This window comes from Dendrobates tinctorius, unplaced genomic scaffold (assembly GCF_039654945.1).
Source record: "Dendrobates tinctorius isolate UK_male_01 unplaced genomic scaffold, ASM3965494v1 ptg000028l, whole genome shotgun sequence".
Lineage (NCBI taxonomy): Eukaryota > Metazoa > Chordata > Amphibia > Anura > Dendrobatidae > Dendrobates > Dendrobates tinctorius.
In genome coordinates, this window is record NW_027361696.1 from 32,242,426 (window position 1) to 32,254,550 (window position 12,125).

Below are 12,125 nucleotides of genomic sequence, written 5' to 3' on the forward strand. Positions count from 1 at the left end.
TTCACACTAAAAGGCGCAATAGAGGAGTCATTCAGGAAAGGCACATGTTGGCGGAGTGTTGGAGAGGAGAACCCTGACTTGCCCAGGAGGTTGATTGAGTCTCTACCCCAGAGGACACGGCACGGAGGCAGGCACCAGTGGGTACCACGAACTGTGAGTAAAGCTTTGAAACTGCAAGCCCTGGTGTCCTCCATTCATTCGCCGCTAACACCTTCAGCACCGCTACATCTGGGTATCAACATCCACCCCATTCTGTGCCTCTACTCATCCATTGCACCTACACTGCCCTGGGACTACAGCTCCACCTGTGGGGAGCTACACCATCTTTGCTGCACCACACCATCAGTCCCAGCGGATCTGCAAGCAGCGTTGGCTTACCATCTTACTTGCCAAACACCACGGGTGGCGTCACGAACTATTCATATAAACTACATTACAAACATCACCGCCATTGATATTGGGCGCCCAGGTCCACGGACCGGGTCACCGCTGCTGTGACACACACATCCCCCTGACACCGGCCCGGTACCGAGTACCCCAAAGCCCTGGGAGGGCGACCCAATTTTTGGCATCACGAACAGGATGACGAGACCCAAAGCCTTCGGGTTCTGTGTGCCTGAAATTTGTGAGACTTTGAACTTTTGAAAATGTGCAGAAGACCTGATTTAATAGACTGTAAAATGGACATTAAAAATGGCCGCTGGCGCGGAGAAGAAGGGCGTGAAGAGATGGGAGGTCCTAAGAAAAGACCGCGAAGAGCATTGGGCATCCCCTGCCTGAATTACTATGTGACAGCGACATGGCCCACCCCCCGAGGGGTTCGTATACTGGCTTGGTATGGAGGTGCTGGAAGAAGATGCCGCCCCCGGAAGGAGGGGCAGAAGAAGCCAGTGGCGGGAAAGGGGCCGAGGCAGGAAGGAGAACACCAGAACGCCATTTTGGAGAGCAAGGGAAGGAGGCCTGCGGAGCGTGGGGAAACATCTCCCTGGCGCCATGGCTGACGGCTCCAACCCGAGCTCCGGAATGAACCGCCAGCAATTAGAAGATGAGATTGCGTAACTGACAACCCATCTGCAGCTGAGGCGGGAGGCTTTGGAGCAGCTGAGATGGCAATGGGCCCAGGTGGGGCCCACGACAGCGGTACCCGCTCCATCGGTACCTGCCACCGCTGCACTGGGCTATCCTCCGGCAGCACCGATCTACATCTCCCAGCTATCCATCCAGCTGGTCGCGGCCCACCCGGAGGAAACCCCGGGGGCTGGAGCTGCGCTATTGCCTGGGCCTGACGCGGCTGCGCAGGCCCCACCGGAGGCCCCCGTGGACCCGGAGCCACCACCCGCTGCCACGGGCCCGCTTCCACCGGCATAGGAGCACAGATCACACCGCCCGGAGGCCTCAGGTATGTCCGATACCCCGACACCTGGGGAAGCCCTGGGGTGTACCGCAGTTGAAGCGGCTGGCCAGGTCATTTTGGACCTGGTCTGGGACTGGGATGCTAGTGCCGCCGGTGAAGGCAGGTCCCAGGAAGAGCGGGAGAAAGGAGAGAGTTGGTCGGGATGCCGGGACACCCTCCGACAGCTGGCAGCGGAATACTGGGAGAGGGAGCAGAGAAAGAAGGCTGTGCTGGGCCCGGATCTGGCCCGGAAGGAGGGGGCCCGTGCTAGGCATCATGGTCCCCGGGATGCAGCTGGATGGGGGCAGGTGCTGAGCGTAAATCACGAGAAGGGGTTCGGATTTATTGCGGACCCCAAAAGAATCAGTGACCTGTTCTTTAACCGGCGGGATGTGGAGCCCCAGCTGAGGAAGGGGCATCCTGACAGGAACCTGCAACCCGGGGAGTATGTGACATTCACCCGGCATGAGGGACTCCAGGGGTGGTACGCCCTGAATATCCGCCATATTCCGGAGGACTTCATTGGAAGGTACAAGCCAAAGAGACCTACTGCTACCCCTCCACCCACTGTTGCCACTCAGACTGTTCAGGTACTGGATCCTAGGAACCAGGCTGCTATTGCATCACCTCTAGTCCGGCAGCCCAGACCAAAAATCCCTGGATTGACACCTTGGGGGGAAGAATATCTGAGGATGGCCAACGATTACCTTGAGCCATACCTGGTAGCCGTTAAGAACTTTTCTTTAAATTTCGTTACCCAGGAGGGTATTGTTGCACCAGTTGTGCCTTTTTGTTTATCATGGTTGCCTAGTTTTTGATTGGCAGTGTTTTCTATTGGAACTGAAGAGATCATAGACTCTGATTGTTCAGGAACTGCATTGTAAATAGTTTGCACCTCTTTAGGTGTTCTTTCTTGGTTTTACATAGAGACACTTTGCGAAGATAATGTTTTTGCATGGACACTTTTCAAAGATAATGTCTACCTCAAAGGACACTACAAGAGATCCCGGCTGGGAGCGGTGTCCAGCACTTACAAGAATAACTGTTGAATGTTTTACTGTGAAATATTTGATAATGTGTTTTATCAGAGTATTAGTAACTGAGAATTTTCTAGTGAGAATTAGGAATGTCTGATCTAGAGATGAGTAGAATCATAGAATCGTAGAGTTGGAAGGGACCTCCTGGGCCATCTGGTCCAACCCCCTGCTCAAGGCAGGATTCGCTAAATCATCCCAGTCAGATGTCTGGCCAGCCTCTGTTTGAAGACTTCCATTGAAGGAGAACTCACCACTTCTCGTGGCAGCCTGTTCCACTCATTGATCACTCTAACTGTCAAAAAGTTTTTTCTAATATCTAATCTGTGTCTCCTCCCATTCAGTTTCATCCCATTGCTTCTAGTCTTTCCTTGTGCAAATGAGAATAAAGTTGATCCTTCTACAATGTGACAGCCCTTTAGATATTTGTAGACAGCTATTAAGTCTCCTCTCAGTCTTCTCTTTTGCAAACTAAACATTCCCAAATCCTGCAACCTTTCCTCATAAGACAGGGTTTGCAGACCGGTCACCATTCTGGTCGCTCTTTTCTGAACTTGCTCCAGTTTGTTGATGTCTTTTTTAAAATGTGGTGCCCAAAACTGGACACAATATTCCAGATGAGGTCTGACCAAGGAGGAGTAGAGGGAAATAATGACTTCACGTGATCTAGACTGTATGCTTCTGTTAATACATCCTAGAATTGCATTTGCCTTTTTTGCTGCTGCATCACACTGTTGACTCATATTCAGTCTGTTATCTATTAGTATACCCAAGTCTTTTTCACATGTGCTGTCACTTAGCCCTATTCCTCCCATTCTATATATGCTTTTTTCATTTTTATTGCCCAGATGTAGTACTTTGCATTTCTCCCTGTTAAAAACCATTCTGTTAGTTGCTGCCCACTTCTCCAGTTTATTTAAATCTTTTTGAATCCTCTCTCTCTCTTCTCTAGTATTAGCTATCCCTCCTAGCTTTGTGTCATCAGCAAATTTAATCAGTTTTCCCTCAATTCCTTCATCTAAATCGTTGATAAAGATGTTGAACAATACAGGGCCCAGGACAGAGCCCTGTGGTACCCCACTTGAGACATTCTTCCAACTGGATGTGCAGCCATTTACGACCACTCTTTGGGTCCGATCACTAAGCCAGTTATGAATCCACCTAACAGTTGCCTTGTCCATTCCATACTTAGTCATTTTTTCAATAAGGATTGTATGAGAGACTTTGTCAAATGCTTTGCTGAAGTCAAGATATACTATATCTACAGCATTTCCTTGATCCACCCAAACAGTGATACCGTCATAGAAGGAAATTAAGTTAGTCTGACATGACTTATTAGTTACAAACCCATGCTGACTCTGTTTAATCACTTCATTCTTATCCAGGTATTAACATACATGTTGTTTAATAATTTGTTCAAAGATCTTTCCTGGTATAGAAGTCAGACTCACCGGCCTATAGTTGCCTGGGTCCACCTTCTTCCCCTTTTTGAAGATAGGAACAACATTTGCTCTTCTCCAGTCTTCTGGCACTTCTCCTGTTCTCCAAGAATTTTCAAAGATTATGGAGAGGGGTTCAAAAATTTCTTCTGCTATCTCCTTCAGTACTCTGGGGTGTAATTCATCTGGACCTGGAGACTTGAATTCATTTAGGTTAGCTAAGTGTTTCCTCACTATCTTTCTGTTTATAGATATCCTGGATTCTTCTATTCCCTTAATAGGACAGTGAATAACAGTTGATGTTACATTTCCTTTCTGAGAGAAAACAGATGCAAAATAGGAATTTAAAAGTTCAGCCTTCTAAACATCCTGTCTTACCATTTCATCATTTTCATCCTGTAAAAATCCTATAGCATCTTTGACTTTTCTTTTACTTTTGACATATCCCCAAAATCCTTTATTATTGCTTTTGACATCTCTTGCAAGCCTCAATTCATTTTCAGCTTTAGCTAATCTGATTTGTGCCCTGCAGGTTCTGCAGACAGCATTATATTCTTCTTTAGATATGCCTCCCTCTTTCCATTTTATAAACATTTTTTTCTTCCTTTTTAGCATGTGCTTAAGTTCTGTGTTCATCCATCCTGGTTTCCTTAAATGCTTCCTATTCTTCCCTCTTTTCGGAATTGTTAACAACTGTGCTTTGAGAATTTCATTTTTCAAGATTTCCCATCCTTCCTGGACATGTTTGTCTTTAAGGATATCCAGCCACTGGATCCCTCCAATTCTCTTTCTGAATCCCTTAAAATCTGCCTTTCTGAAATCTAACCTTGACGTCTGAGTCTTCACAGGTCTTCCGCCTCTAGTTATCCAAAATTCTAAAATAGCATGGTCGCTACCTCCTAGGGTCCCAGCCACTTTTACCTCCTCAACCATTTCCTCCCTGTTTATAAGGATTAGATCCAAGGTAGCAGATGCCCTTGTTTTCTCCCTTACCTTTTGGAAGATAAAGTTGTCAGCAAGAGAGGATAAGAATTTCCTTGACCTGTTAGTTTTGCCTGAGAGAGATTCCCAACAAATGTCTGGATAGTTGAAATCTCCCATGACAACTATGTCATATTTTTTGGAGAACTTGGCCAATTGATGCATAAAGAGTTCATCCATATCTTCAGCTTGCACAGGCGGCCTGTAGTAAATGCCTACAATGGTGTCCTTTCCATTGTTCTGTCCTTGTATTCTTACCCAAACAGTTTCCACAGAACTCCCAGTCTCTGAAGCTTCAATCTCTGTGCAGATATACGCGTTTCTAACATACAATGCGACACCCCCTCCTCGTTTATCAAGTCTGTTTCTTGCAAATAAGTTGTATCCTTCTAGTCTTGTATTCCAATCATGTGTATTGTCCCACCAAGTTTCAGTGATTCCAATGACATCATATTTCTTTTCCTGTGTTAGTAGTTCCAATTCTCCTTGTTTGTTGCCCATGCTTTGTGCATTAGTATAGAAACACTTTAGTTTGTGATTGGTTTCTCTTTCTCCAATATTTTTATTAATTAGATTCTTTCGTCTTTGTTCTTCCTTTCCACTTCTAATAGCAGAGTTCTCAATAGCATTTGTCAGGTGTATGGCTTTTTCTGGTCTTTTGCTTCCCTTCCCATGTGGTTCTAGTTTAAAGCTCTCCTTACAAGTGTAGCAAGGCAACTTCCAAATACATGCTTTCCAGTCTTCGTAAGGTGCACCCCATCTCTAGCAAGTAGTCCATCGTATAAGTAGTTCACTCCGTGATCCAGAAATCCAAATCGTTGCTGACGGCACCATCGACGTAGCCAGTTGTTCACCTGCAGAATCTTATTCCACCTCCTTGTTCACTGGGAGGATGGAAGAGAAGACCACCTGCGCTCCCAGTTCTTTCACTTTCTTACCTAAGTCTTCATAGTCTCTGCAGATGGTTTCCAGGTCGTTTCTTGCGGTGTCATTTGTCCCCACATGTAGTAGCAGGAATGGGTAGTCATCTGTAGGTCTGAAGAGTCCTGATATCCTGTCAGACACATCTTTAATTTTTGCACCTGGAAGACAGCACATTTCTCTTGAAGTTATATCCGGTCTGCAGATAGCGGCCTCTGTTCCTCTCAACAGGGAATCCCCCATGACCACCACTCTCCGTTTCTTCTTCACAACATTTTTCTTTCTCCATCCAGGAGGACTCTGAAAGCGTACAAGGTTGCTGTTTGTTGGCAAAGTCTTATCCTGATGTATTTCTTCATCGTTTTCCTGCGTGAGAGCCTGGTACTGGTTTCTGAGCAGTATGGGTGCTGACTGCCTCCTGATCCTCCTGCTTCTCTGGGTCACATGTCTCCATTCCTCTGTTTCTTCAGGTGCACTTCGAATTTCTTCTCTTTCTGTAACATGAAGAGATAATTCCGCTCTGTCCAAGAACTCTTCACCTTCCTTTATGATCTTCAACGTAGCTAACCTCTCTTCGAGATTTTGCAACTTTTCCTCCAACAGGGACACAAGCTTGCATTTGTGGCATGTGAAGTTTGGCTTTTCCACTGGTAAATCTGTGAACATGTAGCAAGAAATGCAGCTCACCAAATGGCTCCTGGCCTCTTCCATTTTGAGATTTCTTAAAAACGATGAAAGATGAGCCAAAATTCGCGCGCCTCAAGACTCTTCCCCTGGTTTTCCGATTTCCTCTTTTCAGCTGCAACGGCCAAAACCCAGTGATCGTTGAGCTCGCGGAGACTTTTCACTTATCCCAGAAGGCACTGGGAATATGCAAATGATCTCCTCAAGACTCTTCCCCTGGTTTTCCGATTTCCTCTTTTCAGCTGTAACGGCCAAAACCCAGTGATCGTTGAGCTCGCGGAGACTCTTCACTTATCCCAGAAGGCACTGGGAATATGCAAATGATCTCCTCAAGACTCTTCCCCTGGTTTTCCGATTTCCTCTTTTCAGCTGCAACGGCCAAAACCCAGTGATCGTTGAGCTCGCGGAGACTCTTCACTTATCCCAGAAGGCACTGGGAATATGCAAATGATCTCCTCAAGACTCTTCCCCTGTGAATAAAGAATTGAAAGTAGACAGGTGACAGACCAGGTATTTGCGGTCAGTGTCTTGCATCTAGAGAGAAAAGCAAGAGAGAAAATGAGAGAAAAATGTGTTGCAGAAAATAGTACTTCGAATTGAGAATTGCACTAAGAATTAAAAATTTAGATAGAATTTAAGATAGAATTGTTTGTAACATTCAAGATGAGTACCTCCTATACTAGGAAGATTAGTATAAGAAAAGTTTGTTATGCATTATAAAAATTTGTATGTTTCTTTGCTGTCTACTTTGTATCTTGCAGCCCGTGGTCGTGCTGTGTTTAACGGGAGGGTATGTGGTGCCCCTGAGGCTCAGTCGCCACAGAGGTACTGCACCTTCTCGTAAGGTGTAGTGCCCCACCGCCTTGGTAGGTTGGGAACTCCTTTCTGCACTCCAACACCTGTATCCCACACACAGGATAGTTCAGCAGGACCACATTGCAGCTTTAGGCTCAGGGTGTAGCAGAGCACCTTTTGTGGAATCTTGCTTCGTAACATGAGATGTGCTGGGAGGTGGGTGGAGTTGAGATTCATATAAAAGAGTGGGAAAGCTTGGAATTGGAGTTCAGTTCAGTTCAGTTTGAGTTGAGTTCAGTTTAGAAGGAGTGCTGCAGCTGCCTCAGGGATCTGAGCCAGCTGGCACGGGAAAGAGAAGAGAAGGAGAAAGACGTAGAACTGCAACCTAAGATTCCATAAGAGAGAGAAGGAACAGCGCGGAACGAAGGAGTAGGAGAACAGAGAGGAGTTGTGGGTTGGAAGAGGAACCCTGCCTATAGGTTCTCAGCGCCCGGTCCCCGAGGTTGTATGGACGCTTATGGTTCTGCAGCACACACCGGTGGAGTAGTTGGCTGTAGATGCACTACTCCCATCTAAGACTTGGGACACAACAGCAACACGGATAGAGAGCCGGGATCCAGGAGGTCCCTGATCAGGCTACAGCTGTCTGTCATACAAGTAGAGTTGTTAGGAACATCTGACAGGAGGAACTTCAGAGAACCACGGTACTGGAGCTCTTCACACTAAAAGGCGCAATAGAGGAGTCATTCAGGAAAGGCACATGTTGGCGGAGTGTTGGAGAGGAGAACCCTGACTTGCCTGGGAGGTTGATTGAGTCTCTACCCTGGAGGACACGGCATGGAGGCAGGCACCAGTGGGTACCACGAACTGTGAGTAAAGCTTTGAAACTGCAAACCCTGGTGTCCTCCATTCATTCGCTGCTAACACCTTCAGCAGCGCTACATCTGGGTATCAATATCCACCCCATTCTGTGCCTCTACTCATCCATTCCACCTACACTGCCCTGGGACTACAGCTCCACCTGTGGGGAGCTACACCATCTTTGCTGCACCACATCATCAGTCCCAGCGGATCTGCAAACAGCGTTGGCTTACCATCTTACTTGCTAAACACCACGGGTAGCGTCACAAACTATTCATATAAACTACATTACAAGCATCACCGCCATTGATATTGGGTGCCCAGGGCCACGGACCGGGTCACCGCTGCTGTGACACACACATCCCCCTGACACCGGCCCGATACCGAGTACCCCAAAGCCCTGGGAGGGCCACCCATATATATATATATATATATATATTGTTCTGCCTTCTTCCACGTATGACGCTGTGTGGATTCCAGCATACGGCTAAATCTTCATCCACTCCCAGAAACAAGACTGTATGGGTTCTTAAGTCTATTATTTATTGGGATGATATGGACAACGATGGGAGATGATAACAGATGGTATAGTAGAACACAGTAGTAGATGAGATCAGGAGTTGTTGTACAAAGTTGTAGATGATATCAGAGATTGTTGAACACAGTTATGGATGATTCAGATATTGTTGTACACAATGTGGATGATTCAGGTAAAAAATATAAAAAACAGATAAAGCAGAATGTCAGTACTGGTAGACAATATACAATAAACAAATACTGGCAGGTAATAGCAATGATACAGAACGCTGTTATATCAATAGCATGCATTATATAGACGCTGAGCAATATAACATAAACAGCAGTAAAAGAGAAAGAAATATCTAACAACTAATGGCTGCCAGCTTTACACTCACTGAACGGAGGAAGCATAACTATCATGCAGTGTACTAGCATTACAGGAGCTGAACATGCATTGCAAACATCATGAGGAATGCATTATGGTCAGCTAACAGAGATGCATAACATATTCATAAATGCATTAAACCTTACCGGAATCCGCTTGTTATAAGCAGTGGTTTTGCAGAGAGCTGAGCTGAGCACATGTGAGATACTCAGCAATGGTTACATGTTGTTGACCAGGGCAGGAAGAATGGGCGGTTCTGAGCAGTTAACCATTTGGGAGAACAGAAGATTCCAAATGCATGAATAAAAAGAGAAGGGCAACTTATCACACCTACCACAAATAGCTGGAACAGCACTTAAAAATATCTTGCTGCACAGAATTGGCAGAACATATATAATATAAAAAGTATACATTATTTTACCTACCCTGTACTGATCCTGAGTTACATCCTCTAATATACTCCAGAGCTGCACTCACTATTCTGCTGGTGCAGTCACTGTGTACATACATTACATTACTGATCCTGAGTAGGTGCTCAGGTGATCGTTGCTCAGGTCAAGCAAATTGGATTGCTCGGATGCTCGATCTGAACAACGAACCCAATGTAAGCCTATGGGAAACTGGAGCATTTTTCTGGCGGCTCTCCCCCTTGGAGGTCTTTAGCGGGACTAGAAATTGTGGAAATCGATGGGAACAGTGCTCAAATGACTTGGGAACAGCATGGGGAAGACCCCTGGAAGTATTTCTGACTCCCTGGTCACTGCTGTGAACAATGTTGTCAGAGTCTTATGCCACTTTTACAGACTCACAAAAAACATACAAAAACGAAACCAAAATGGATTTTCCTGGGAAATATGTTAAGGAACATCCTTTCCAGGGTAAAGATTTTTTTTATATAAGGCAAAATAAATAAACAAAAGCAAAACCGCTTCTCCACACCTTGGGCTGTGATCATTCGTAGCGTTTTTGATGTGTTGAACTTTAGCATTGCTTTCAACCAAGACAAATGCATTTACTGGGAAATGTCATTTTAACATTTTCAACTTTAGCTGGCCATGTGGTGTAAGACACATCATCAGACACATCATCATCATCAGGGCCATCAGTCAGCCTTTACGATTCTTATAGGGCCAGCAGTTGGCCCTCACTATTCTTAGAGAGCCATCAGCCATCTATGCTTTGTTGTTCCCATTATTAAACAGTGGGTCTCCTATACAGTTATTGCGTATGCAATGAGTTGCAGAGCTGCTCAAAATTCAGACGCACCCCAAAACCCCTTTGAAGAGACATACAAGAGGGCCTACTGAAAACAATGCTCCCATTATTAGGAAGAGGTTCTCCCATACTGTTTGCCTATGCAGTGAATGCAAGGCCTGGCCAAAATTTAGACGTACCCCAATACCCCATTGAAGAGACGAACAAGCGGGCCTCCTGAAAACAATGCTCCAATTATTAGGAAGTGGGTATCCTATACTGTTTGCCTATGCAGTGAATGCAAGAGCTGCCAAAAATTTGGATGCACCATAATACCCCTTTGAAGAGACGTACAAGAGGGTTTCCTGAAAACATTGTTCCCATTATTAGGAAGTGGGTCTCCCATACTGTTTGCCTATGCAGTGAATGCAAGTGCTGCCAAAAATTTAGAGCCACTCCAATTTCCCTTTGAAGAGACGTAGAGGAGGGCCTGAAAAAATGTTCCCATTAAGAAGAAATGGGTCTCCCATAGTGTTTGCCTATGCAGCGAATGCAAGGGCTGCCAAAAATTTAGAGCCACTCCAATGCCCCTTTGAAGAGATGTAGAGGAGGGCCTCATGAAAAAATGTTCCCATTATGAAGTGGGTCTCCCATAGTGATAGCTTAGGCAGTGAATGCAAGGGTTGTCAAAAATTTAGAGCCACTCCGATGCCCCTTTGGAGAGACGTAGAGAAGGGCCTCTTAAAAAAATGTTCCCATTATGAAGAAGTGGGTCTCCCATACAGTTTGCTTATGCAGTGAATGGAAGAGTTGCCAAAAATTTGGAGGCACTTTAATGCCCCTTGGAAGAGACGTGGAGGAGGGCCTCATAAAAAAGGTTCCCATTAGAAAAGAGTGGGTCTCCTATACTTGTAATGCCTATGCAGTAAGTGTACCCCTGGGGGGTATATATGAACATACTGTATAACCATTTTTTTGGGTACAGGCATCATAAACACCTTTTAAAAAAATTATGTGGGTGTTGCATCACAGGCCATGGTCACCCTGGTGATATGGTGGTGGAGGTTGAGGAGAAGGAGAAGGAGGAGGACAATAGCAAATAGCCAAAATCAGGAAGCGTATACCCATGTGTAGGTGTGAAGAGGTCATGGGAATAGACCTCCAAAAAAAGTCACTGGACTTGAGTTAATGTTGGGCTGCTATCATTCAATGGTGTTGAGAAGTCTGGCCCAATCCAGCCCTTGTTCATTTTTATAAGAGTTAGCCTGTCAGTATTTTCAGTTGATAGGCAGAAGCGCTTATCAGTTATAATTTCACCAGCAGCACTAAAAATCCACTCTGACAAAATGATAGTGGCAGGGCAGGCCAGGACCTCCAAGGCGTAGAGAACCAGGTCATGCCATGTGTCCAGCTTGGATACTCAATAATTATAAGGCATAAAGGAATCACGGATGACGGTATGGTCAGCAAGGTACTCACTCCCTCAGCATCTTCCAAAACTTTGCACTCCTTGTGAGAGTACCCCGTGCCTCAGGGCCTCTGCGATGAGAGGGTATGAGAAAATTCTCCCAGAACTTTGCCAGTGTTCCCCTGCCTCTGCTGGACTGGAGTTGTGTCTCTCTCAATTGTACTCCTTGGTTGTCCAACAAACTGTGACCTCTGTCACCAGCATTTTCAGATGGGAATTTTTTTAACAATTTTGCAACACGGGCTCTCTGGTACTGCCCCATTTTAGTAGACCTGTCCGCCTCAGGAATAATAGATAGAAAGTTCTCCTTGTAGTGTGGGTCTAGAAGTGTCACCAACAAGTAATGACTGTCACTCAAAATTTGGAGAACGCGAGGGTCACGGGAAAGGCAGCATAACATAAACTCAGCCATACATGCCAGACTGCTAACAGGCAAGACTTCCATGTCCTC